General features: G+C 41.0%; 1 pseudogene; it reads left to right on the top strand.

Annotated features, from left to right (window-relative positions):
• The first annotated feature begins 15,794 nt into the window (after window positions 1–15,794).
• LOC148119795 (small ribosomal subunit protein uS5 pseudogene) lies at window positions 15,795–16,705 on the top strand (annotated as a pseudogene).
• Window positions 16,706–26,827: the final 10,122 nt, after the last annotated feature.

Here is a 26,827-nt window from a genome sequence, read left to right as displayed (position 1 = left end):
TGCCTGCTCTTCCAAAAGTCCTGAATTGAATTCCAGGCAACCACATGGTGGCTCACAACCATCTGTAATGAGATCTGGTGCCCTCTTCTGGCCTGCAGGCATACACGAGGACAGAATACTGTACACGTAATAAATAAATATTAAAAAAACCATTTCATAATTAAAATTTTAAATAGTTTGTGCTCTTCAACCTAGAACTACAAAAAACACTAGAAGGAAATCTTTAGTTTGGATAGAAGGCTAACTATACCCAAGAGGACACAAAGAATAAATAATAACAGAACACTTAAAAACAGAAGGAAAACAAAATACCACACCACCACCACCACAACAACAAAATCCCCAAGAATTATAAAGCTCATTAATAACTCTCAATATGAAAGGTCTCAAATCTCCAATAAAAATACATAGATAAATGGGATTAAAAAACAGGACCCATCCTTTTGCTGCATCCAAGAAACAAACCTCACTATCAAAGATAGACCCAAGAAACAAGCAGGAATAGTTATTTAAATAGCTGACAAAAATATACTCTAAATCAAAATCAATCAGAAGTGATGGGGAGGGACACTACATACTCATATTTAAAAAATCCTAGAAGATTTTACAATTCTAAAATCAGTAGTAGGAACACTACTACAGCTAAGATCACATACTGACACCAACACAGCAATAGTGGGTAGCTTCAGTATCCCACATTTACCAATATACAAGTCACCTAAAAAAACTCAGCAGAGAAATGTTGGCATTTAAATAACATCAAAATCATCAAGTGGGACTAACAGACATCTAGAGAACATTCCTCTGAAACGCTAAGGAATATATTTTCTTCTCAACAGCCTATGGAACTTGCCCCAAAATCACCTACTTTTTAGGACAGAAAACAAGTCTCAATAGATATAGGAAAATGGATGTAACACCCTGCTTCTTATCTGACTGTCACGAATGGTCAAAAAAGAAATGAAAAACTTTGTGGAACTGAATGAAAATAAAATCAGCACATCCAAATCAATGGGACACAGTGAAGGCAGTGCTAAGAGGCAAGCTCATAGCACTAAATGCCTACATAAAAAATAGGAGAGCTCTCATATTAGTAACTTAAGGACATATTTGACAATTCTATAAAACAAGAAGAAATCACATCGAAGAAGAGTAGATGGGAAGAAATAATCAAACTCAGCTGAAGTCAATGAAATAGAAACAAAAATACAAAGAATTAATGAAATGAAGAATTGAGAAAGTCAACAAGATTAACCAATTTTAGCCTAATTAACCAGAAAAACAGGGAGAGAAGATCTAAACTAGTAAAACTGGAGATGAAATGGATCCATCACAACAGACACAGAGGAAATTTAGACAATCATAAGGTCATACTTTAAAAATCTGTATTCCACCAAACTGAAAAAAGTAAAAGAAATATATATATGTATATATACATATATATATAGATTATATATTAGTATATGTGACTGTGGCATATATGACTTCCCCAAGTCAAATTAAGATGAAATAAACAATTTAAAGACACTCATGAACTCTAGTGAAGTAGAAACAGTAATATAAATCTCCCAGCTATGAAAAGCCCAAGAGTCAGATGGGTTAAGCACAGAATTCCACCAGACCCTCAAAGAACTAATGTCAATGCTTCTTAAATTATTCCACAAAGTAGAAATGGAAGGAATATTACTTATATTTTCAAGAGGCTACAGTTACCTTGATCAACAAATCAACACAAAGATCCAGCAAAGAAAAAAAAAATTACAGACCAAATTTTCTCACGAACATAGACGAAAAAATTCTCAGTAAAATATTTGCAAACGGAATCCAAGAACACATCAGAAAGATTTATCCACCATGATCAAGTAGACTTCGTCTCAGAGATGACGAGATGATTCAACACATAAAAATCAATAAACATGATAAACAGACTGAAATATGAAAACTACATGATCATCTCATTAGTTGGACAAAAATCCAGCATTTCTGCATGATAAAAGTTCTGGAGAGACTAGGGATTCAGGGAACATACCTCAAGATAATAAAAATAATTATTTTTTGACAGCAAGATCACAGACAACATCATTTTAAATGGAGAGAAATTCAAAACATTTCCACTAACAAAACAAGGTGAGGATGGCCACTCTTTCTATACCTATTCAATATAGTACTTGAAATCATAGGAACAGCAATAAAGATCGAGGAGATCAAAGGGATACAAACAGAAAAGAAGTCAAAGTAACTTTTTTGCAGATGACATGGTTTTATACAAAAGAGACACTAAAAACTCCACTAGAAAACTTCTACAGCTGATAATTTTAGCAAAGCAGCAGGCTATAAAGTCAACTCAAAAATTACCTCATAAAAATCAGAAGCCTTCCTATATACAAATGACAAACGGACTAAGGAAGAAATCAGGAAAACAACACCTTTCACAATAGCCTCAAAATAATTTTGGGATACAAATGAAAGACACAAGTGAATTTTATGGTATATGCGAAAGACTTGCATCATAAAAACTTTAAGACATTGAAGATTTATGGTAGGATTAATATTGTGAAAATGGCCATCCTGCCCAAAGCAATCTACACATTCAATGCAACCTCCCATCAAAAATTTGACCAAACGTCTCTACAGAAATTGAGAAAACAATCTTCAGTTTCACCTGGAAAAACAAAATACCCATCCAATAGCTTAAAAATTATGAATAATAAAAGCATAGTTGGAAGTATCACTACCCAAGATTTCAAGCAGTATTATGGAGTTATAACAATAAAAAAAGCATGATATTGGCATAAAAAGTACACAATGATCTATGGATTAGATTTGCAGACCCAGATGTAATTCTTACCCATTTTTATTTCTACTTTTGAGAAGTTTTGGTTCAGTCTCATAGCCTGTTTTTTGAATGTGCCATTCTTGTTTGTCTGTTTTGACTTTTTGAGTTCTTTATATAGTCTGGATGTTAATCTTCTGTCAGATACGTAGCTGTCAAAGATTTTTTTCTACTGTGAGAACTTTCTCATTACTCCATTGATTGCTGCTTTAGCTGTGCAAAATTATTCAGTTTTATGAGGTCCAACTTGTCAATTGTTGACATTAATTTTTGGGTAAATGGAGTCCTGTTCAGAAAGTCCTTTGCACACATCTTTATGTCAGGTAGTGCCTATACTTTCTTCTAACAGTTTCAGTTTCCACAGCTTTAGATTTTTGATCCCTTTGGAACTAGTTTTTGTGCAAGGTGATAGATAAGAATCTAAGTTCACCAAATAATCCAATAAAAAAAATGGAGTACAGACCTAAATAGAGAACTCTCAACAGAGGAACCTAAAATGGTTGAAAGACACTTAAGGAAATGCTCAACATCCTTAGTCATCAGAGAAATGCAAATCAAAACAACTCTGAGATTCCATCTTATACCTGTAAGAATGGCCAAGATCAAAAACACTGATGACAACTTATACTGGAGAGGTTGTGGGGAAAAGGGAACACTCCTGCATTGCTGGTGGGAGTGCAAGCTGGTACAGCCCCTTTGGATGTTAGTGTTGTGACTTCTCAGAAAATTAGGAAACAACCTTCCTCAAGACCCAGTAATACCACTTTTGGGAATATATTCAAAGGATGCTCCATCGTGCCACAAGGACATGTGCTCACTATGTTCATAGCTGCATTATTTGTCATAGCCAGAACCTGGAAACAACCTAAATGCCCCTTGACTAAAGAATGGATAAGGAAAATGTGGTATATTTACACAATGGAGTACAACACAGCAGAAAAAAATAATGACATCTTGAAATTTGCAGGCAAATGGATGGAGCTAGAAAACATCATATTGAGTGAGGTGACCAGACCTAGAAAGACAATTATCATATGTACTCACTCATTAGTGGGTGTTAAACATAAAGCAAAGGAAACCAGCCCACAAATTACAATCCCAGAGAATGTAGACAACAATGAGGACCCTAAGAGAGACATACATGAATCTAATCTACATGGGAAATAGAAAAAGACAATATCTCCTGAGTAAACTGGAAGCATGAGGACCATGGGAGAGGGCTGAAAGGAAGGGGAGAGGCAAGGAGTGGAGCAGAGAAAAATGTAGAGCTCAATAAAAATAAAAATAAAAAATAATCTAAGTACATTTTTCTACCTGTGGACATTCCATTTTTCTAGTACTATTTGTTTTGTATTCTTTTTCCCACTGTATAATTTTGGAATCCTAATCAAATATCAGATGGCTCTAGTTAGATGTACTAATGTTTGTTTTTTAAATTTTGTTCTACTGGTCTACATTTGTATTTTTTGCCAGTACCATATTGTTTTATTATTACAGCTCTATAATATACTAGAGATCTATAATATGTGTGGTCTGCAATGGTAATCTCTCCCACATTAATAGTTTTGCTCAGGATTGTTTTGGTTTTCTGTGAAATCTGTGGTTCCACATGAATTTTAGAATAGTTTTTCTAATTCTGTGAAAAATGAAATGGAGATTTTGATTGGGATTGAATTTAATCTGCAATGACTTTTGACAGAATGGTTATCTTCACAACATTAATTCTACCTTCTTTCTTATCTCTTTCTTCAAGATTTAAAGTTTATATTTCCAACATATCTTACCTGTTTGGTTTATGCCTAGATATTTCATTTTCTTCAAGGCTATCGTGAATAGGAGCATGTCCATGATCTATTTCTCACCTCATTTGGTGGTGGTGTATAGAAAAGCTACTGATTTTTGTAAGTTGACTCTGTATAGTCCCATTTTCTGTAAATTGTTGGCCATTTCTAGATGTATTTTTGCCAGAATTTTTTGGACTTTTTGTGTATAATATGTACCAATAAGAGTAGTTTGACTAATTCTTTTCCTATTTGTGTCCCTTTAATTTCCTTCTCTTGTTTTATTGCTCTAAGTAGCACACTGAATACAATATCGAAAAAGGATGGAGATAGTGGACAAGTCTGTCTCAATTCTGATTTCACTGGCATTCCTTCAAGTTTTTATTCATTTAGATGATGCTGGCTATGAGTTTCTCATATATACCTTTTATTATGTTGAGATATGGTCCCTGTAGTCCCATGCAGCATTTTAATAGAACAGTATGTTTGTAGGGAGCCGCCTGGATGTGGCCTTGGCCAGATAGTGCCAGCACTCCTACAGCCTGGAGGTATACATATCCTTTGATGTTGCCGCCTTAGGCCGGTGTGCTCGGAGCCTTATTTTGCATTTCAAGAGACTCGGTCTCCTGACCTGTCCCGTGGCCTTGGATCCTAGTAGAATGGCATCAACCAATCAGCATTCGAGCCTCTCACCCTAGAAAAGCGGCTGTCTTTGGATTTTTCGCTCTCTCTCGTCATCCCTGTTCCCCATTCCCCCTTTCAAGCAAGGAGCTCTAATAAATTGTGATTGAGAAGGATTCTTGATTTTGTGACCGTCCATTCCTGCTGGTCAGGGAGCGCGTCGCATTTTGGTGCTGAAAACCGGGACGCCGGATTTGAACAAGCCAAGGAGGGAGCAGAATTCAGAACTCAACACAAAGAGCGGTGACTGACGTCAGGAAATCCTCCAGATGTATGCTGATTGCTAAGGCTGGTCCAGAGTGGTAATGTTTGCATTCCTTCTTCTCTGTTGCTTTGGGTTGCGCTGTGATTAACCAGGTGGTGAGTGCCTTTGCTGCTGCGACTACAGCTCTAGTCAAAAGTAAAACTAAGTCCGCAGTAGATCAAGCAGCATTTTTCTAAAAGGACTTCCTTGTAAGTAAAAAGGAGGTTTTTTTTCTTTAGCCCAGGGGGTAAGTGCGCACCATGGGCAATTCTTATGGAGCCAGTTCGAACCCCAGGGAGATTTATCGCTCAATCCAGGCACTTTTGCGACAGCGTGATTTAAAGATCTCTTCTAGCACTGTCGCTAACATCGTAAAAGACATTGTTGATGTCTCACCTTGGTTTGCAGCTTCAGGTGACCTAACTTTACCATCTTGGAATAAGCTAGGCAGGGATTTGGAACAAGCAGAAGGAAATATTGGGAGAGGCACACTTCCTTTTTGGAGGATGGTGCGGGACTGCTTGAAGGAAGAACGTAATATAGAGATATTAAAACAGGGTCGCAAGGCATTACAGAAACATCAGGACAGCTTTTCAGAATCAGATCAGAAGGAGGAACAAGAGTGTAGGCCTAGAAAGAAAAAGGAAAAATTAAAAGATAAGGATCCGGAAATAGAAAAAGGAGAAAAGGGGAAGAGAAGCCCCATAGCTTTAGTAGTGAAAGAATTTGTAGATTTAGATTTATCAGAGGAGGAAGAACAAATAGAGGAAGCAGCTGCAAGATCCGAGAAAGAGCAGCAAGGTAGCCGGAGGCGGGGCGATGTTGATGTGTTTACTACAAAGGGCAGAAGAGACGAGGCGCCAGTTCCTGCTGCCCTCCCCCCATCCGCCCCTCCACCCATGTACCAGCAGGTAGCTACAGAAGGTCACAGCTTCATAGGAAGGCAAACTTGGTCGCAACTGGCTGCTGCCTTTCCTGTTTTTGAGGAGCCACAGAATTACAATAGGTGGTATGAACCAATCCCATACAGACAGCTGAAGGATTTGGTTGAAGCTGCGAGAAATTATGGAGCAAATGCCAGTTATACAATCGCATTATTGAGAAGGATTGTTACAGTAGCACTGACTCCTACAGACTGGCAGGAGATTGCAAGAGCAGCTCTTCCAGCAGGGCAGTTCCTGGATTTTAAATCTATAGTCCAGGACAAGGCTCAGACCCAAGAGCGCATTAACATACAAAGTGGCCACCCAGAGTGGACGGCTGATATGCTTCTTGGACAGGGGGCATTTGCTGGAAATCAGAATCATTATCCTTGGGAGGTTTATAGGCAGGTTAGTGAGATTCATTATAGAGCATGGAAATCACTCCCTAATAAAGGTGAAACAGCTGGTAATTTAACCAAGATTATTCAAGGTGCTGCAGAGCCATTCTCTGATTATGTGGCTAGGATGACAGAGGCAGCTGAAAGAATGTTTGGGAATTTAGATATTTCATTGCCTTTTGTCCAGCAAATAATATTTGAGCAGAGCACCAAGGAATGTCAAAGAGCAATAGGTCCAGTAAAGGGAAAGGGATTAGAAGCCTGGATCAAAGCCTGCCGTGAAGTTGGGGGGCCTCTAACCAATGCAGGGCTGGCGGCTGCTGTGCTTGCTGCTGCCAGAGGTGTCAGAGGAGATAAGGGAAAGGCATGCTTTAAATGTGGACAGTTGGGGCATTTCAAAAAACAATGTCCCAATAGTCATAATGCCTCAGATTCTTCAGGGCTCTCAGCTGCAACATCGCAGAGGCAGCCAGACATTTGTCCCAGATGCAAGAAAGGGAAACATTGGGCTAATGAGTGCAGATCAGTTAGGGATATAAATGGACAACTTATTCCTATGCCTATTCAGTCATTGTCAAAAAACGGATTGAGGGGCCCATGCACCCAGGGCCCAAAAATATTTGGGGCAATTCAGAACACGATGGCAGTCCCCGAGATGACTCCATCGTCCTAACAAGAAGGGCAGCCAAAGGCTCCGGAGGGCTGGACCTCTGTGCCACCTCCAAACTGCTATTAACTCAGGATATGGGAGTTCAGGTCATAGAAACTGACGTGTTTGGGCCATTAGAAAAAGATAATGTTGGCATAGTCTTGGGACATTCATCCTCAATTATGAAAGGCCTGATAGTCCATCCTGGAGTCATAGACCCCGCTTATGAAGGTTGCATTAAAATTCTTTGCCATTCTCCATATGGGGTAGTTTCCATCGCCCCAGGAGACAGAATAGCTCAACTCTTAGTTCTGCCTTCAGGGCGTAATAAGCTTCCAGCGGAGGGGCTTGTCTTAAAGGACAAAAGCCTTGCTCCCATGGGAGTAGATTTGGCTTGTTTATCCTTGGAGCTTGATCAGCGACCAATCTTAAATTTAGAAATAGAAGGAAAGATTTTTTCAGGCCTGGTGGATACTGGAGCAGATAAAAGTATCATCAGATCCCAAGCATGGCCAAAACGCTGGCCCTTACAACAGGCCTCCCAGTCCCTTCAAGGGCTGGGGTATGCACAAACACCGCATATAAGTGCTAAGGAGTTAGTCTGGAGAACAGAAGATCAGAGAGGGACTTTTCAGCCTTTTGTGGTTGATTTGCCCATCAACCTATGGGGCAGGGATGTGCAGTCTCAAATGAGATTGAGACTTACAAATGATTATTCTGATACCAGTAAGCAAATGATGGCACGTCAGGGCTATGTTCCCAATAAGGGACTTGGTAAATGTCTCCAAGGTAGACAGAATCCTATTGAGACTGTCTCCAAGTTAGATAGAAAAGGCTTGGGTTTTTCATAGGGGCCACTGAAGCTGTAGCTTCCACACAAAAGACAATGCCCATCCCTTGGCTAGTAGATAAGCCGGTATGGGTCCCTCAGTGGCCCCTTTCCTTGGAAAAGCTGGAAGCTGCAAGACAATTAGTACAAGAACAGTTAGAACTAGGACATTTAGAACATTCTGTATCACGTTGGAATACGCCTATTTTTGTGATTAAAAAGGCTTCTGGAGGTTGGAGGTTACTGCATGACCTTAGGGCAGTCAATGCTCAGATGCAGGTCATGGGCCCAGCCCAGCAGGGTCTTCCATTGCTTTCAGCAATACCAAAGAATTGGCCTGTAATTTCCTTGGACATCAAGGACTGTTTCTTTTCAATTCCCGTGTGTCCCCAGGACCGGGAAAGGTTTGCATTTACTCTTCCATCTGTTAACAATGAGCAACCCAATGCTCGGTTTCAATGGAAAACTTTGCCTCAGGGAATGGCCAATAGCGCCCTCATATGTCAGTTATATGTAGATGCAGCATTGAGTCCTGTTAGGAGACAATTTCCTACGGTAAAAATTGTTCACTACATGGATGATTTATTATTATCTGCCCCACATCAGGAGACCCTGAAGGAAGTTTTCCAAAAGGTTACATCCCTTTTGGAGGAGCAAGGACTCCACATAGCCTCAAATAAAGTACAAACATCTTCGATGGTGAAATTTTTGGGGACTATAATCACCCCTGAAAGCATCAGGCCTCAGAAAGTGCTTATTCGCACCCATCACCTTAAAACTCTTAATGATTTCCAGCAGTTGCTGGGAGATATAAATTGGATTAGAGGATATTTAAATATACCTCGATCTGAGCTCTTGCCTTTGTTTTCCATCTTAGAAGGCAATCCTGATATCTGTTCACCTAGAGCCATGACCCCGGCTGCAATGCAGACCCTTAAGAGGGTAGAATCTGCTATTACTACAGCTCAATTACAGCGAGTGAATCCATCCTTACCAATTTTGCTATGCATTCTCAAAACAAAAAATTATCCCACTGGAGTGTTATGGCAAGATGGACCCCTCTGGTGGATGCATGGAAATTCCATAGGAGCAAGATCTGTTCAATATTATCCAGAATTGGTGGCTGGCCAAGCATTAATGGGAATAAAGCTTTGCTTAGCCCACTTTGCGAGAATGCCTGACAAGTTGATAATTCCCTATACGAGGGAACAGGTAGAAGTTTTGACAGCCACAGTAGATGGCTGGGCTATCCTGCTTTGTGCATTCCCTAATGTTATTGACAATCATGTGCCAAGACACCCCTTAATAAATTTTGTGGAGAAAAATTTGGTGTATTTTCCCAGGATTACCTCACCCCACCCATTAGAAGGAGCCTTAACTATCTATACAGATGGCTCAAAGACCGGAAAAGGGGCTCTGGTGGCAGGAAATGCTAAACCTGTGGTCTTTCAATTTCGGCCTGATTCCCCCCAAGTCACTGAGTGCTTGGTGGTTTTGGAGGTGTTTCAGAGATTTCTTGAGCCATTTAATTTAATTTCAGATTCACAATATGTGGTCAATGCTGTGGCCTCTCTTGAGGTTGCAGCCTCAATTCGCAGCTCAAGTACAGTGTCTAATATTCTTTTACAAATACAAAAACATATTTTAAAAAGAGAAAATCCCTTTTATGTTGCTCATATTCGAGCCCATTCTCTCTTGCCAGGACCTATGGCAGAGGCTAATGCTCAAGCTGATGGTGCTACTCGAGCACTCGCCCTTGTGGCTACAGATTCACTCCAGCTAGCTAGAGATTTCCATCAGCTTTATCATGTTCCAGCGAATACACTTCGCTTAAAGTTTAAGATCTCTAGGGAAAATGCCAGGAGGATAGTAAAAGCCTGTCCCTCCTGCGTGACCATGTTACATCCCCCACATACTGGGGTAAATCCCAGGGGGTTAAAGCCAAACTCACTCTGGCAAATGGATGTGACTCACATCTCGGAGTTTGGCAGACAAAAGTATGTTCATGTGTCGGTGGACACATGCTCTGGAATAATTCATGCCACCCCACTGGCAGGGGAAAAGGTAACTCATGTAAAAATGCATTGCTTAGAGGCCTGGGCAGCTTGGGGAAAGCCAAGTCGTTTAAAAACCGACAATGGCCCAGCATATGCCTCACAGGGCTTTAAAGCCTTTTGCAAGCAATTACAAGTTGAACATACCACTGGCCTACCATACAATCCTCAAAGCCAGGGTATCGTAGAAAGAGCAAATAGAAATTTAAAGGAAATTTTGCGAAAGCAAAAAGGGGGAATAGCTGTAGCAGCTTCCCCCAGAGAAAGGATTTCTCTTGCACTCTTTACACTTAATTTTTTAATTCAAAATATTGCTGGAAAAACAGCAGCAGACAGGCATGCCCTGTTTGAAAGCTCTACAGAGCGAGATTTGGTCATGTGGAAGGATGTATTGATTAATAAATGGTGTGGACCGGATCAGGTAATTACCAGATCCAGGGGAGCAATTTGCATTTTCCCTCAGAATCGTGAAGATCCAATCTGGGTGCCAACGAGACTGACAAGAGAAATAAAGAAGAAAGATGATCCAGTGGATGCTGAGTGTCCTGCTGTGGAAGATTCGTGCCAGTGATGACCCTCTGGGCGGTGTCAAGAGCAACTGTTTCACGTTATCACCTTGAGCAGCACCCTGTGCAACCTCTTATCTCTTAACAATTTTCTGACTGACTCTATTCTGCCTTTCTCCCTCCTTGGGGATGGGTGGGAGCAGAGATATCCTTGGCATGCTGTGTCTAGGTGGAAGTGCTGTATGTCTTTGATTGGTGTGCTACCTGCTAGCCCAAGTGAGGAGGGACAAGGTCTTTGTGGCACAAGCCTTGGCAGTCTTGGAATGTGTATCCTCACCCCAGGTTTGGCTCTCAGCCTCAAAAGAGCTCACAGGCAATTAGCCATGCATAGCCTTTGCACCCTCTAGGGACCAGATAGTCCCACGGCACAGAGGAAGGTATGCATAGGCGGAGGGTGTGCAGACACAGCCCTAGCACTCCCAGGGAAGTAGTTGTCCCATTGCACGGGAAGGGTGTGTCTTGCTTTTCTTTTCTTTAATCAGTCCACACATCATGAGGTGGGGACCAGATTGGAAAATAGTTTTGCCTTATTGCTCTAAAAGACAATAAAAGGAGGAGCTGTAGGGAGCCGCCTGGATGTGGCCTTGGCCAGATAGTGCCAGCACTCCTACAGCCTGGAGGTATACATATCCTTTGATGTTGCCGCCTTAGGCCGGTGTGCTCGGAGCCTTATTTTGCATTTCAAGAGACTCGGTCTCCTGACCTGTCCCGTGGCCTTGGATCCTAGTAGAATGGCATCAACCAATCAGCATTCGAGCCTCTCACCCTAGAAAAGCGGCTGTCTTTGGATTTTTCGCTCTCTCTCGTCATCCCTGTTCCCCATTCCCCCTTTCAAGCAAGGAGCTCTAATAAATTGTGATTGAGAAGGATTCTTGATTTTGTGACCGTCCATTCCTGCTGGTCAGGGAGCGCGTCGCATATGTTCAATTTAGTTAAAGGCTTTCTCTGTATCCATTGAATGACTAATTGATTTTTGTGTTTGAATCCACCTATGTGATTTATTACATTTGACTTGCATATTTTTAATAATCCTTGCATAATTCCACATTATTATGTGGACTAAATCCAGCATGCTCGTGGTGTATCTGCATTCAGTTTCAAGTTTTTTTTGTTTTGTTTTTTTAGATGATTTCTCTGTGTAGCTTTGGAGCCTGTCCTGGAACTCACTATGTAAGGTTTCAAATATTTTATTGAGGCATTTTGAACCTATGTTCATCAGGAATATTGGCCTTTAGTTTCTTTGTTGTTGTTGATGATGTGTATGTATCTAGTTCTGGTATTAGAATAATACTGACTATTATTATCTATAATATCTATATTTGAGACTAGTAATTGTTCAAAAGTAGGCTCAACAATCCATCCTTTATTCCATCATTTCTTTATTATATGCCCATTTTTCCTTTCAGAAAGAGAACTCTAAATCTAGTCTTCTTTATTTAACTTTCCCTTGACTATGACCAGTAACAATTTATAACTAACCCCCCCCCCCTTAAAAAGACAAACATCCGTAACACACCAAACAACCAAAACCCACCCACTTTCCAGCTCTTGGGAATGTGAACATTATTTTCTCTAGACTGATTCCCATTGTTTGAGGGTGCTGGCATCCACATGGAACCCTAAGAAAATTGGGATAATGTTCAAGTCCTGAGCTATCTGTTGTCTAGTCTTGTTGTGATGGGACAGTATGCAGCATATCTGTCCAAAGTCTGTCCAAAGTCTGGCCAGAGTGGTCCTTGAGGCTGTGCCATTTTAGTCAGCAGTCTTGAAGCTGTTCTGAATGTGGAATTCTGAGGAAGCTGCAACAGAGGCGCTCTGAGAGCTGGATCACCTGGACCACCTGTTTTTATTGGTGTCTGGTCCCCTTACTCTGATAAAACATAAACTTTCAAAGCTAAGATACATATCTGCATTAACACAAGGGTGGACTGTGCCTTGTACACAAGTCAGTCAAAGATGATGTTTTTTGTTTTATGTTTGATCAGGTAAAGTATATGTCACTTTTTTTTTGTTATATCAGGTTTCTTTCTTTATGTATGTAATCAGGATTTTCAGGGTTCTTCTTTGGCCAACTCCGTCTGTATTAACTTTGAAGGAATCCACAGCTTTTCACTTTCTGTGGAAACAAAAGCATAACCTTTTCTCCAATGTAACATATATTTTGTTTTAACTTTGAAGTTAAGACATTTTTTTTAAATATATAGGTTGGTTTAGTTTAGTAGTTTTTCAAATCAAATTTTTCTCATCAGACGTTGTTTGCTCATCAGCAGTCTAAAAATTTAAAGTCAATACAACACCATACAGGATCTAAACTCCCTGCTTATTTTCCATCTCTATGTGGATTATCCTTTTTAATATTATTATATACTATATACAATTGTATATTACACATTATTATGTAATTATATTTTCTCTTTAAAGACTTTATCTTATTATTTAATTTATAAACTATTTTTTTCTATGACTGTCTATACCCATTTTCTTTTCTCTTTTAAGCCTATACTCATTTTTTTAAACACAGTGGTTTTTTTTTTTCTGTCTGGATCTGTCTTTACTGAACCTCTGCAGCCAGCATTCTCTGGTTGCATGCCGTGCATCTCAGCTTAGTGGATGGCACTGATGGTTGGCTCCAGCCTGCAGGCAGTGACCAGTAGCTGTGGACACACTGAGAATCAGTTCTCCTGAGAGATTGCAGGACTAGGAAGCTATATCTGGTTCTTTGTCCAGAACTTTTTTTTTTTTGCTTTCTCAAGCCCTATATTTGGATATTTGAGCCACATGTTGAATGCCATTTATAGTGAGTGTTTCTCTGTCTCACCAGCCAGTTCCTAAATTGCAACATGGAGACTTATTATTGATTATGAAAGCTTAGCCGATAGCTTAGGCTTGAGTTTAGCTAGTGCTTGTAACTTAAATTAGCTCATTTCTATTCATCTTCATGCTGCCCCATGCTTGCTTACCTCATCTATGTAGTACTGCCCATCTTGTTTTCCTTCTAGCTCTATGTCTTCTTGTTTCCCTGTCATTTTTCTTCCCAGCATCCTCTGGGACTGGAAATCCTACCTCACTATTGGCCATTCAGTTTTTTTTTTTATTAAACCACTCAGAGTGACACTTCTTCACTCTGTACAAAACAATTATTCCACAACATTTGTATTTGATTTGTTCTGCTTTTCCAAATTCTTGGATGCATCATTAAGTCATTGATTTGTGCTCTTTCTAACTTTTTAGTGTAGGCACTTAAAGTTGTAAATTCCTCCCATAGGTCTGCCTTTGATGTGTCTCAGAGGTTCTGTTGTATTGCATTTTCATTTTTGTTGTGTTCTAGGAATTTTTAAATTTCTTTCTTGATTTATTCTTTGACCCATTCCTTATTCAGTGAGTTGCTTAATCACTGGTGCGGGAGAATTATCTGTATTCTGTCAATCATGTATTTTAATAAAACGCTGATTGGTCAGGCAGGAAGTATAGGTGGGAAAACCAGACAGGAAGTAGAGGTGATGCAATGAGAACAGGAGAATTCTGGGAAGCAGGGAGGTTCCTCAGTCACTCCTGCGCAGACCACTGAAGAGGCAAGATGTCAGCTGCTCCAGCTGAGAAAGGTACTGAGTCATTATGGCTAACATAGATAATGATAATGGATTAATATAAGTTACAAGGACTAATAAGAAGCCTGACCTAATGGGCCAATCAGTTTATAACCTAATATAGACTCGGTGTTATTTTCTTTGGGAATTGCCGGCTGTGGGGTACCGGGTGGGACAGAAACCCCAACAAGCTGATCGTCGTGTTACAAATGGCGCCCAACGTGGATAACTGAATCCACAGAAAGCCTGAGAAAGTTTGGGAAAAAATAGAGTAAAGCATGTTTTCTTGGTAGCCGCAATTTCTTGGATCTGCTCTGCTTGCTAGAGGCAAGCAAGCACTCTCATCTAAGAGAGGCTTCCTGACTCAGCTTTAGCTGCAAACCCTTGCAGCTCTTTAAGAGGTCCTGCTGTGAAACACTTTAACGGTGTTGATGAAAAGCTGAAGGCATGCTTTTTGGTTTTCAGCCGTAGCAGGAAAAAAGCTGCGCTGTTTTAAAATGCCATCTTTCTGGGCTGCCCTGCCAGGGCAATCTCTGACTGTTTCAGGCAGGCAGTCCGACTGAGTGTGGTCTGTGAGCAGAATGCTGCAGCTTGCTTGCTAGCAGGGACCTTGAAATGCCACAGAGTTGTGGCAATAAAAATGGCTTCAGCAGTACCTCTGCCATGAGGCTGGAAAGCTAAGAAATGGCCTAGATCCAGCCGTCAAAGCCATGGTTTTAGGCTCATGTGGTCAGAAAAAAGGAGAGATATACAGTAAATAGAGATTCAAAGACAAAGAAAACCTCTAAATGGTTTATAGTACGTTACAAATAAATGCAGGATAAAAGTTAAAGTTCTTAAAGTAAAAAGAGAGTAGTTATGTGTGGTGGTACACACCTTTAATCCCAATGCCCAGGAGGTAGAGGCATATTGACCTCTGTGACTTCAAGGGGCAGAGGTAGATTGACCTCTGTGACCTCAAGGTGTGGTAGTACATGCCTTTAATCCCAGTGCCTGGGAGGCAGAGACAGATCTCTGTGAATTCAAGGTGTGGTAGCATACACCTTTAATCCCAGCACTGGGGAGGTAGAGACAGAGGGATCTCTGTGAGTTCAAGGACAGCCTGGTCTACAGAGTTATTCCAGGACAAAGATATATACAGAGAACCTGTCTCAAAAAGCCAAAAGTTAAAAGTAAAAATAAAAGAAATAGAGGTTGAAATAAAATTGCATAAAGATGGAAAATAAGCTTCTTCTTCTGGAAAACACCAATGGCAGATGACGCCGGTGTAGCAGGAGGGCCTGGAGGACTGGGGGCCCAGGATTAGGAGGCCGTGGCGGCTTCTGCGGAGGATTCGGTAGCCGTCTGAGGGGCCTCGGCTGTGGTCGAGGCCATGGCCGTGGCCGAGGCCGCGGGGCTTGCGGAGGTAAAGCTGAAGACAAGGAGTGGATTCCCGTCACCAAGCTGGGCCGCCTGGTTAAGGACATGAAAATCAAGTCCCTAGAGGAGATCTACCTGTTCTCCCCGCCCATTCAGGAGTCCGAGATCATTGACTTTTTCCTGGGAGCATCCCTAAAGGATGAGGTTCTGAAGATCATGCCCGTGCAGAAGCAGACTAGGGCAGGCCAGCGGACCAGGTTCAAGGCTTTCATCGCTATTGGGGACTACAATGGTCACGTAGGTCTCGGTGTTAAATGCTCCAAGGAGGTAGCCACTGCCATCCGAGGGGTCATCATCTTGGCCAAGCTTTCCATTGTCCCTGTGCGGAGAGGCTACTGGGGGAACAAGATTGGCAAGCCCCACACTGTGCCTTGCAAAGTGACAGGCCACTGTGGTTCTGTGCTGGTGCGTCTCATCCCTGCCCCCAGAGGTACTGGCATAGTCTCTGCTCCTGTGCCCAAGAAGCTACTGATGATGGCTGGCATTGATGACTGCTACACATCAGCCAGGGGCTGCACTGCCACCCTGGGCAACTTTGCCAAGGCCACCTTTGATGCCATCTCTAAGACCTACAGCTACCTGACCCCCGACCTCTGGAAAGAGACTGTGTTCACCAAGTCTCCTTATTAGGAATTCACTGACCATCTAGTGAAAACCCACACCAGAGTCTCTGTTCAGAGGACCCAGGCTCCAGCTGTGGCCACCACATAAGGGTTTTTATACAAGAAAAATAAAAATGAATCAAGTCTATTAAAAAGATGGAAAATAAACAGAGAATCTTGATACTGTATATTATGATGCTCTCTTTCAATTGTTTGAATGCTGAAAAAGGAGCAACAGCTGCTAGAAGACTTTTGTTTATAAATGCTGCTGAACTAACCCAAGATAGGCATTTTGAAAATACCTTGGCTTCAAAACTGAAGTCAAAAGGTATGTTACTTTGAAGAAGAGATTTTGCTTTTGTTTCCACAGAAAATGAGAGACTGTGGATTTATTCAGAGCTAGGAAAAATCACCTTTGACCAAGGGAGGCCACCTGAAAAATCTCCGACAGGAATAGATGGCCCAGATGTCTGAGTTCTACATCCAGAACAGATTCAAAACTGCTGCCTGAGATGATCAAGACTCACAGGATACTCCAGTCAGGACTTGATTATAACTCTAAATTTTCTTTAGGTCCCCATAAGATTATCAGCGCCCCCAACAAGCAGGAAGTAGCCTGAAATACTATGCCCACATTCCCAACAAATGTACTATGGGTATTTTCCTTTGTTTAAAAAAAAAGAGGGAAATGCTGTGGGAGAATTATCTGTATTCTGTCAATCATGTATTTTAATAAAACGCTGATTGGCCAGGCAGGAAGTATAGGCGGGAAAACCAGACAGGAAGTAGAGGTGATGCAATGAGAACAGGAGAATTCTGGGAAGCAGGGAGGTTCCTCTGCCATTCCTGTGCAGACCACCGAAGAGGCAACATGTAAGCTGTCACACTGAGAAAGGTACTGAGCCCGTGTGGCTAACATAGATCAGAATAATGGGGTAACATAAGTTGTAAGAGCTAATAAGTAGCCTGATCTAATGGGCCAATCAGCTTGATAACTTATAGAGATCTCTGTGTGATTGATTTTCTTTGTGGCTTGCCAGCTGTGGGGTACTGGGCAGGACAGATACCCCAACAAGCCGGCCGTCATGTTACAAATCACTATGAATTTGTATACTTATGAGAGATTTGTTTTCTGTCAATTTAAAGTTTTATTATAGTATAGTTAAATTGGACACCCAGACTCATTTCAATATTTCTGCATTGTTAACATTTGTTTTATGTACCAGGAAATCATCAGGTCATCACTTTTAGAGAAACTTTTGTATGCTGCTGAATAGAGTTTGTATTCTTTGGTGTCTGGGTGAAGTATTTTGTTGATATGTATTAGTTCATTTGATGTATGATGTCATTTAATTCTGATGTTTCTCTGTTTACTTTAAAAATATTTATTTATTTTGTGTGTATGAGTGTTTTGCTTATAAGTATATCTCACCATATGCTTGTCATGTACCTTTGGAAATCAGAAGATGGTGTTCTAATCCCTGGAACTGGAGTTATGGAAGGTTGTTGGGTTCTGAAAAGCAAACTCAGGTCCCCTGCAAGTTAATTGATAAGCCATTTCTCCAGCTCCTCTCTAGAGGTTTACTCTTGTCCAGATGACCTGACTATTATGGGAAGTGGGGTATTGAAACTACTTACGATTAGTGAGTTAATAACAATCTGTCTTTAATTCCAGTAGTATACTTTTTTCTATTTATTTATTTATTTATAAAAAATTTCCACCTCCTCCCTGCCTCCCTTTTCCCTCCCCCTCCCCACTTCCCCCTCCCCACCTCCCCCTCTCTCTCTAGTCCTAAGAACAGTCAGGGTTCCCTGCCCCATGGAAAGTCCAAGGTCCTCCCCGCTCCATCCAGGTCTATACAAGTGAGCATCCAAACAAACCAGGCTCCCACAAAGTCAGTCCATGCAGTAGAATAAAAATCCAGTGCCATTGTCCTTGGCTTCTCAGTCAGCCTTCATTGCCAGCCACGTTCAGAGTGTCCATTCAGTAGTATACTTTTTATGAAATTGGGTGAACCAGAGTTTGCTGCATATAAATTTAGGATTGTAGCTGGGTGGTGGTGGTGTATGCCTTTAATCCCAGCACTCAGGAGGCAGAGGCAGGTGAACCTTGGTGAGGTCAAGGTCAGCCTGGTCTACAGTGCGAATTTCAGGACATCCATCCAGGGCAACACAGAAAAAACCCTGTCTTGGAAAAAAGCTTAGGATTGTAATATTGATTTGTAATTTGGTTAATTATACCTTTGGTTAGAATGAAGTGCTTTTATTTTTTTTCTAATTAGTTTGATTTTACAATCTGTTTTTATCAGGTATTGGAAGACCAGGGCCTGCTTGCTCCTTCTCTCATTTGTTTGGAGTAATTTTCTCCATCCTTTCACTCCATCTAGGATGGTACCTATGTTCAAAGCTGAGTTTCTTCTACTGTCTAGTAGACACTATAAGGCTGGGTTTTGTCTTTAATCCATTTAGTCAACTCTGTGTTTTGATCAGAGAGTTGAAGCTGTTAGTTATTTTTGAAAGGTGTATGTTGATTACAATCATTTCTGCATTTTTATTGTTGTATGCTTTTTAAATCTTTCAGTATCTATTGCCTTGTTTTTGTGAGTGAGATTACATTTTGGTTGATTCCCTATAAATATGACCACGAAGAAACCTACCTTCACTCTCGATTTACTTTCCCGTCTCTTGAATCTAGAGTGGTCCTGTGATATGCTTTAGCATGAGAAGGTGCTAGAAGAGGCTTGGAAATTTCTATTTCTTCTCTTAAAGCCCCCCAAACCCATGGAAGGATGACATCCTGTAGTTAGTCCTTCTTTGTACCACCAGCACCCAAATCATGATGAGGAGACTTGTTATTAATTATGAGAGCTTAGTCTGAGCTCAGGTTTGTCTCACTAGCTCTTCTCACTTAAATTAACCCATTTATTTTAATCTATGTTCTGCCATGTGGCTCATGGCTTTTATCTCTCCTTCTACATGTCCTAATTTTTCTGAGTCCAGCTGGTGACTCTCCCTTCTCTGAGTCCTCTCTGTCCCTAGAAGTCCTGCCTGACCTCTTCCTGCCTAGTTATTGACCACTCTTTTTTTTTCCATTAGACTTGTTTATTCAAGTATCCGAAAACACTCTTTCCACTTCCTCCCCTCCTCCCAATACCCTCCCGCTCCCCCCACTCCCCCCATTCCCTCTCCTCCTCCCTCACCATTCCCAAAAGCAGTCAGGGTTTCCTGCCCTGTGGGAAATCCAAGTTCCTTCCCCTTCTCTCCAGGTCCAAGAAGGTGAGCATCCAAACAGGCCAGGATCCCAAAAAGCCAGTTTTGACCACTCTTTACTAAACCAATCACAGTGACACATCTTCACACAGTGTAAAGGAATATTCCCCAACAGTATCTCTTGGTAGAGTGAAGCCTCACCAAGCAGGGTGCCAGTCTTTGATGAAGTTATCTTAGAAGTTTTAGCTTCACATGACCTTCCAGGTAGGTTTCAGCCACAAGAGTGGTCAACAGCCAATGCTGTATGTGACAGAACACCCTGGCTTTGCCTGTGCAAAGGACAAAGTGAGGAAAATCAATCACTGCTCTTTAATTTGTTACTTATTTATTTTTATAAACATGCAATGTAGAAGTTTATTTGCTTAATCGAGAAAAATGACTTCATTGTCATTGCATTGGGGATGATAGAAAGTTCACAAATGTATGATGAATGAGCACATATCCACGTATCATTTTATTAATTTCAATGGGTTGGTTTGAACGGAGATGGAGCTTTGTGTCCTGACCACACAGCTCCAAGTAATCACAGAGAAGCTTAATATTAATTACAGAATGTTTGGTGTACAGTTCAGGTCTATTACTAACTAGTTCTTGCATTTAAATTAACCCATTTCTATTAATCTATGTATTGCTTCATGACTGTGGCTTTTACCAGTCTGCTGGCATTTTGTTTCTTGGGTGACTAGCTCACATCTCCTCTGACTTTATAACCTGTCTTTCTCCGTGCATTCAGTTTAGCTTTCTCACCTAGCTGTATTCTGACTTGCTATAGGCCAAAGCAGCTTTTATTATCAACCAATAAAAACAATATATGTTCACAGCATACAGATGGATTATCCCATAGCAAGTTGGTCTGTAATACTTCCATAGGAAAGTTATTTAAACAATCCACTATGTAATAATAATCTAAATCTGATATCTGATATATCACTTAGCTAAAACACTTTCCAAATAAAATTTGTACCTCCTCCTCATTTTGCATTTAATTTGTCAATGGTCTTTCTAAGCTATTAACTTTTATTGAAAAAAATCATATGATATATTTTAACCATATTTTTATCTCCCAAACTCCCCTCAGATTTTCCCCACCTTCTTTCCAACCCTACTTTATGTTCTTTCTCTCTCTCCATCTTTAAGACAAACCAAACCAAACCAAGCAACAGTTCTCTCCAAGAAACACGCACACACCAACATGTAGGGCCCGGGTCTACCCTTGATATTCAGCCTGTTAATACTAAATCTGCTCAGATGACTAAATTGATCGCTGTACAAATGGCCTTAGAGAAATATACTAATATTCCATTTAACCTTTTTTACTGACAATCAGTATGTAAACAAAATTCTTACACCTTTGGAAACTACAGCTTATATTGCCTCGATATCGCGAGTCCAGATGCAGTTATTGGCTATTCAAACTTTGCTTTGGGCCCGATCCATTTCCACTTACATAGGGCATTTGCGGGCTCATACTGACCTCCCTGGTTCCCTGAGCGAGGGGAATGCATTGGCTGATCAGCTTACCCACCAAATTTACGCAATGAGTCAAAAATCTTATAAAGCTACAGAAAAAACTCATAATCGTTTTCATCTTAATGCTGGGTCTTTAAGATTTCATTTAAAGGTATCTCAAGAGCAAGCCACTGATATTGTTAAAAAATCCTCCTTATGTACAGAACTTTTAACTGTTCCCCATTTGGGAATTAATCTTCATGGGCTTGCTCCTAATCGTTTATGACAAATAGATGTTACTCATGTTCCTTCTTTTAGGTGCATGTAATATGTTCACATAACCATGGATACATATTCTCATCTTATTTTTACCTCAGCTCATATAGGAGAAAAATTACGGGATATTAAAAGTCACTGTCTCCAGGCTTTTGCCTACATGAGAGTTCCAAAAACTGTAAAAATTAATAATGGGCCAGCCTACACCAACACTGGCTTTGCTAAATTTTGCTCTAAATTCTCTGTCTCATAAAACGAAAATACCTTATAATCCTCAAGGACAAGTTATAATGAAATGAGCACATCATACACTCAAAGTCTATTTGCATAAAACAAAAAAGGGGGAATATGGTTCCACCCCCAGAGACAATTTATCTTTTATTTTATACATTTTAATTTTTTTGACTGTTGATGCTCAATACCATACTGCTGCTGACAGGCATTGGCGGCCAGATTCTTCTGGGATGCCTCATATCAAATGGAAGAATCTAGCAGATGACACCTGTTATGGTCCAGATCTTGTACTGGTGTGGGGAAGAGGAGCTGTTTGTTTTTTCCCGCAGGATGCTGACAATCCAGTTTGGGTACCTGAGCATCTGATGCGTGCTATGGATTTTCCTGTCCAGAAGCCTGAAGACAGGACAGAACCAAGAGATCTAACAGACACCGGCTTGTCAACTGAAGAGTTTCTGGGATCCTGAGGAACTGTCTGTGGTGGTCTGAGTGCCAAGGATTGTTCCTCTACCTATCCACCCGTCCCATGATATTGGCAGCCATTGCTGTGGCTGCCAGAGCAGCTAGAGATGCTGGATTTTCCATTAATTAGTTAGTTGCTTCTGCTAGCACAATGGATACCTTCTCAGGACAGGTTGCAAATGCCTTGACCATTCAAACTGAACTAAATTTACAAATGAATATTGCAGTTAATTTTAAAATTGGTTATGGTTTATGACCTCTGCTAGGTTACAGTAAAGGCTTATTGCTGTTATTCACGGACACTGGAGTGCACAAATTACAAATTGGCTATTGACATTATTATAGTTAACTATACCAGGGTTCCTTCCACCAATGCTGAGACCTTACTTAAAGGGCTCCAATGCAGGCAGACTTATTAAGGATTGAGCAGGCACAGTCTCCTTTAGGAGTTCTTATATGTGCTGGAGCATCATCTTCATGTTTTCATGATGCCAGAGCCAAAGGCAAGCTCAGGTCAATGTTCCCACATGACAAGTACTCTTAGCTATTGCCCCGGAGAATCTTTCAGCACAAATCTGGCTGAACTTGATGATGGGTGACTAATGAGCCAATGATGGGTAAGATTTTTGGGGGGTTGCCCCAATCTAAGACAGAAAATATGTTTTGACCTGGATGCTTTCCCATGGCAGGTAAGAAGTATTGCCTGATGTCCAATGCCACCCAAGGCATGCCTAGTCATATAATTTATATAAAAGGGGAACCTGTAGGGCCCAGGTCTACCCTTGCTCCTGGGGTGCATATTGAGGACAGTTTCTGGTCAGCCAGCTGAACATTCTGTTTGTTCCTGTGCTCCCTCTGCCTCATCTGGTGATTAGCTGTAGGGCATTGTTTCATCTTTGGTATGGTAATTTCCCACCTGCCTGGGCAGAAATCCTTGTGCTGCAGCTAGGTATAATAGCATTTTCCCAAAGTTGAATAAACGGCATTCGGCTGATCTCCTTTAGAATGACCCAGGTCTCTTGTGTGTTCTTTCAATCTTCAGGCCCTTGCCCGACTCGCATATGGTACAGTGGCGAGAGAACTGCACAGAGGGGATAACACAGAATCGGGTATTACACCAACACCCCAGGAAAAACACAAAATGGGTCAATATTTTTGAAGAACATAGATGCAAAAATACTCAATAAATTCTTTCAAACCATACACAGACATATATAAAAAGCTTCATCTGCCATAATATAGTTGGATTTATTCTAGAGATGATTCAGTATACATAAGTCAAAAAATTAATAAATCATATAAGTTAACTTAAAAACAAAAATGACATGGTCATCTCAATAGATGCAGAAACAGTCTTAACGAATTTCAACATGTCTTCATGATACACTTCCTGGAGACAGAAGGACTGGAGAGAACATCTCTCAACAGATACATGACAAACTCACAGTAAACAGCAAGCTATATGGAAAAAAACTTGAAGAAACACTACTAACATCATAAATAATACAGGGCTGTCCACTTATTCCTTTTCAATATAAAGCTTGAAGTACTTGATAGAACAATAAGACAAGAGAGGAAATTTGGTGAGCTCCCATTAGATCAGGCACACTGTCTCAGTGGGTGGACCAATCCCTCATGGTCCTGACATCCTTGCTCATCTTCTCCCTCCTTCTGCTCTTCAGCTGGACCTTGGGAGCTCAAACCAGTGCTCTGATGTGGGTCTCTGTCTCTATCTCCATCCATCGATGGATGAAGGTTCTACGGTGATATTCAAGATAGTCATCAATCTGACTACATGACAAGACCAGTTCAGGCACCGTCTTCTCCACTGCCCAGGGTTCTAACTGGGGACATCTCCATGGACACCTGGGAACCCTTCTAGAGCCAAACCTCTTGCCAACCAAAAATGACTCCCTTAATTAAGATATCTTCTTCCCTGCTCCCATATCCACCCTTCCTCTATCTCAACCATCCCATTCCCCCAAGCTCTCCCCAATCCTTCCCTTCTTCCTTCTCTCTCTCTCCCCTCTCCCATTCCCCCCACCCCCATTCTCCCAACTTTTGCCTGGCGATCTTGTCTGCTTCCAATTTCCAGGAAGATTTATATATGTTCTTCTTTGGGTTCACCTTATTACTTGGCTTTTCTAGGATCGCGAACTATAGGCTCATTATCCTTTGTTTATGGCTAGAATCCACTTATGAGTGAGTACATACCATATTCGTATTTTTTGAGTCTGGGTTATCTCACTCAGGATCCATCCATTTGCATGCAAAATTCAAGATGTCATTGTTTTACCGCTGAGTAGTACTCTAATGTGTATATGTGCCACACTTTCTTTATCCATTCTTCCATTGAGGGGCACCTAGGTTGTTTCCAGGTTCTGGCTATCACAAATAATGTTGCTATGAACCTAGTTGAACAAAAGCTTTTGTAGTCTGACCGGACATCTCTTGGGTATATTCTCAAGAGTGGTACTGCTGGCTCTTGAGGTAGGTTGATTCCCAATTTCCTGAGAAACTGCCACACTGATTTCCAAAGTGGTTGCACAAGTTTGCTTTCCCACCAACAATGAATGAGTGGTCCCCTTTCTCCATATCCTCTCCAGCATAGGCTATCATTGGTGTTTTTGATTTTAGCCATTCTGACAGGCGTTAGATGGTATCTCAAAGTTGTTCTGATTTGCATTTTCCTGATTGCTAAGGAAGTTGAGCATGACCTTACGTGTCTTTCGGCCATTTGAACTTCTTTTGTTGAGAATTCTCTGTTCAGTTCAGTACCCCCATTTTTTAATTGGGTTATTTAGTATTTTAATGTTTAGTTTCTTGAGTTCTTTATATATGTTGGAGATCAGACCATTGTTTATGTGGAGTTGGTGAAAATCTCCAATTCAGTAGGCTGCCTTTTTGTTTTAATGACTGTGTCCTTTGCTTTACAGAAGCTTCTCAGTTTCAGGAGGTCCCATTTATTCATTGTTGCTCTTATTGTCTGTACTACTGGGGTTATACCTAGGAAGTGGTCTCCTGTGCCTATGTCTTGTAGACTACTTCCCACTTTCTCTTCTGTCAGGTTCAGTGTGGTCAGATTTATATTGAGGTCTTTAATCCATTTGAACTTGAGTTTTGTGCATGGTGATAGAGATGGATTTATTTTCATTCTTCTACACATTGACATCCAGTTATGCCAGCACCATTTGGTAAAGATTTTCTTTCTTCCATAATAATTTTAACTCCTTTGTCAAAACTCAGGTGTTCATAGGTTTGTGGATTTATATCCACATCTTCGATTCAATTCCATTGGTCAACGTCTCTGTTTTTATGCCAATACCAAGCTGTTTTCATTACTGTAGCTCTGTAATACAGCTTGATTTCAGGGATGGTAATGCCTCTGGAAGTTCCTTTACTATATAGGATTGTTTTTGCTATCTTGGGTTTTTTGTTTTTCCACATAAGGTTGATTATTGTTCTCTCAAGGTGTGTGAAGAATTTTGTTGGGATTTTGATGGGGATTGCATTGAACTTATAGATTGCCTTTGCTCATTTTAGGGTTTACAAGAGACTTGATTATAAAGGGGATCCCAGGTCCAAGGAGAGATCCCCAGATGGTTCTCTGGACAGAGGAGAGGGTGCCTGAACCGGCCTTGCCCCACAACCATACTGATGAATATTTTGCATATCACCATAGAACCCTCATCTGGCGATGGATGGAGATGGAGGCGGAGACCCACGTTGGAACACTGGACCTAGCTCTCTTGGTCCAAATGAGAGGCAGAAGGAAAGAGAACATGAGCAAAGAAGGCAAGGGCAGAGGAAACCTTCATCCGACGTTAAATGGCGATACAGACGGAGACCCATATTGGAGCACCGGACTGAGCACTCCACGGTCCAAATGAGGAGCAGAAGGATGAAGAAAATAAAAAAAGTAATCAGGACAGCGAGGGATGCGAGCACCCACTGATACAAGGGGACTGATATAATGAGAGTTCACCAAGGCCTGTTGGACTGGGACTGAACGAGGACGTTATCCAACCAGATTCTCTGAATGTGGCTGGCCCGGAGCCTTTCTGAAAAGCCATTGACAATGACACTGGGACTTGCTTCCTCTGCATATACTGGATTTTGGCGATCCAGTCTGTTTCGATTCTCACCTTCCCTGGACCTGGAGGGAGGGGGGAGGAACTTGAACTTCCCACAGGGCAGGAAACCCTGACTGCTCTAGGGGATGGAGAGGGAGGAGGAGAGGGAGTGGGGGGAGTGGGAGGGTGTTGGGAGGAGGGGCTGAAATGGAAACTTTTATAATTTAATAAAGGAAAAAAAATGATAAAAAAAAGAATTGCCATTTTTAATATGTTGTTCCTACCAATCCAAGAGCATGGAAGATTTTTCCATTTTCTGGTATCCTTTTTAGTTTCTTTCTTCAAAGACTTAAAGTTCTTGTCAAATAGATCTTTCACTTCCTTCGTTAGTGTTACCCCAAGATACTTTATGCTATTTGTGACTATCGTGAAAGGTGATGTTTCTCTGATTTCCCGCTCTGCTTCTTTATCCTTTGTGTATAGGAGGGCTACTGAGT

Source organism: Myodes glareolus, chromosome 14 (genome assembly GCF_982192425.1).
Source record: "Myodes glareolus chromosome 14, mMyoGla1.1, whole genome shotgun sequence".
Lineage (NCBI taxonomy): Eukaryota > Metazoa > Chordata > Mammalia > Rodentia > Cricetidae > Myodes > Myodes glareolus.
This window is presented reverse-complemented; position numbering and strand designations above follow the sequence as displayed.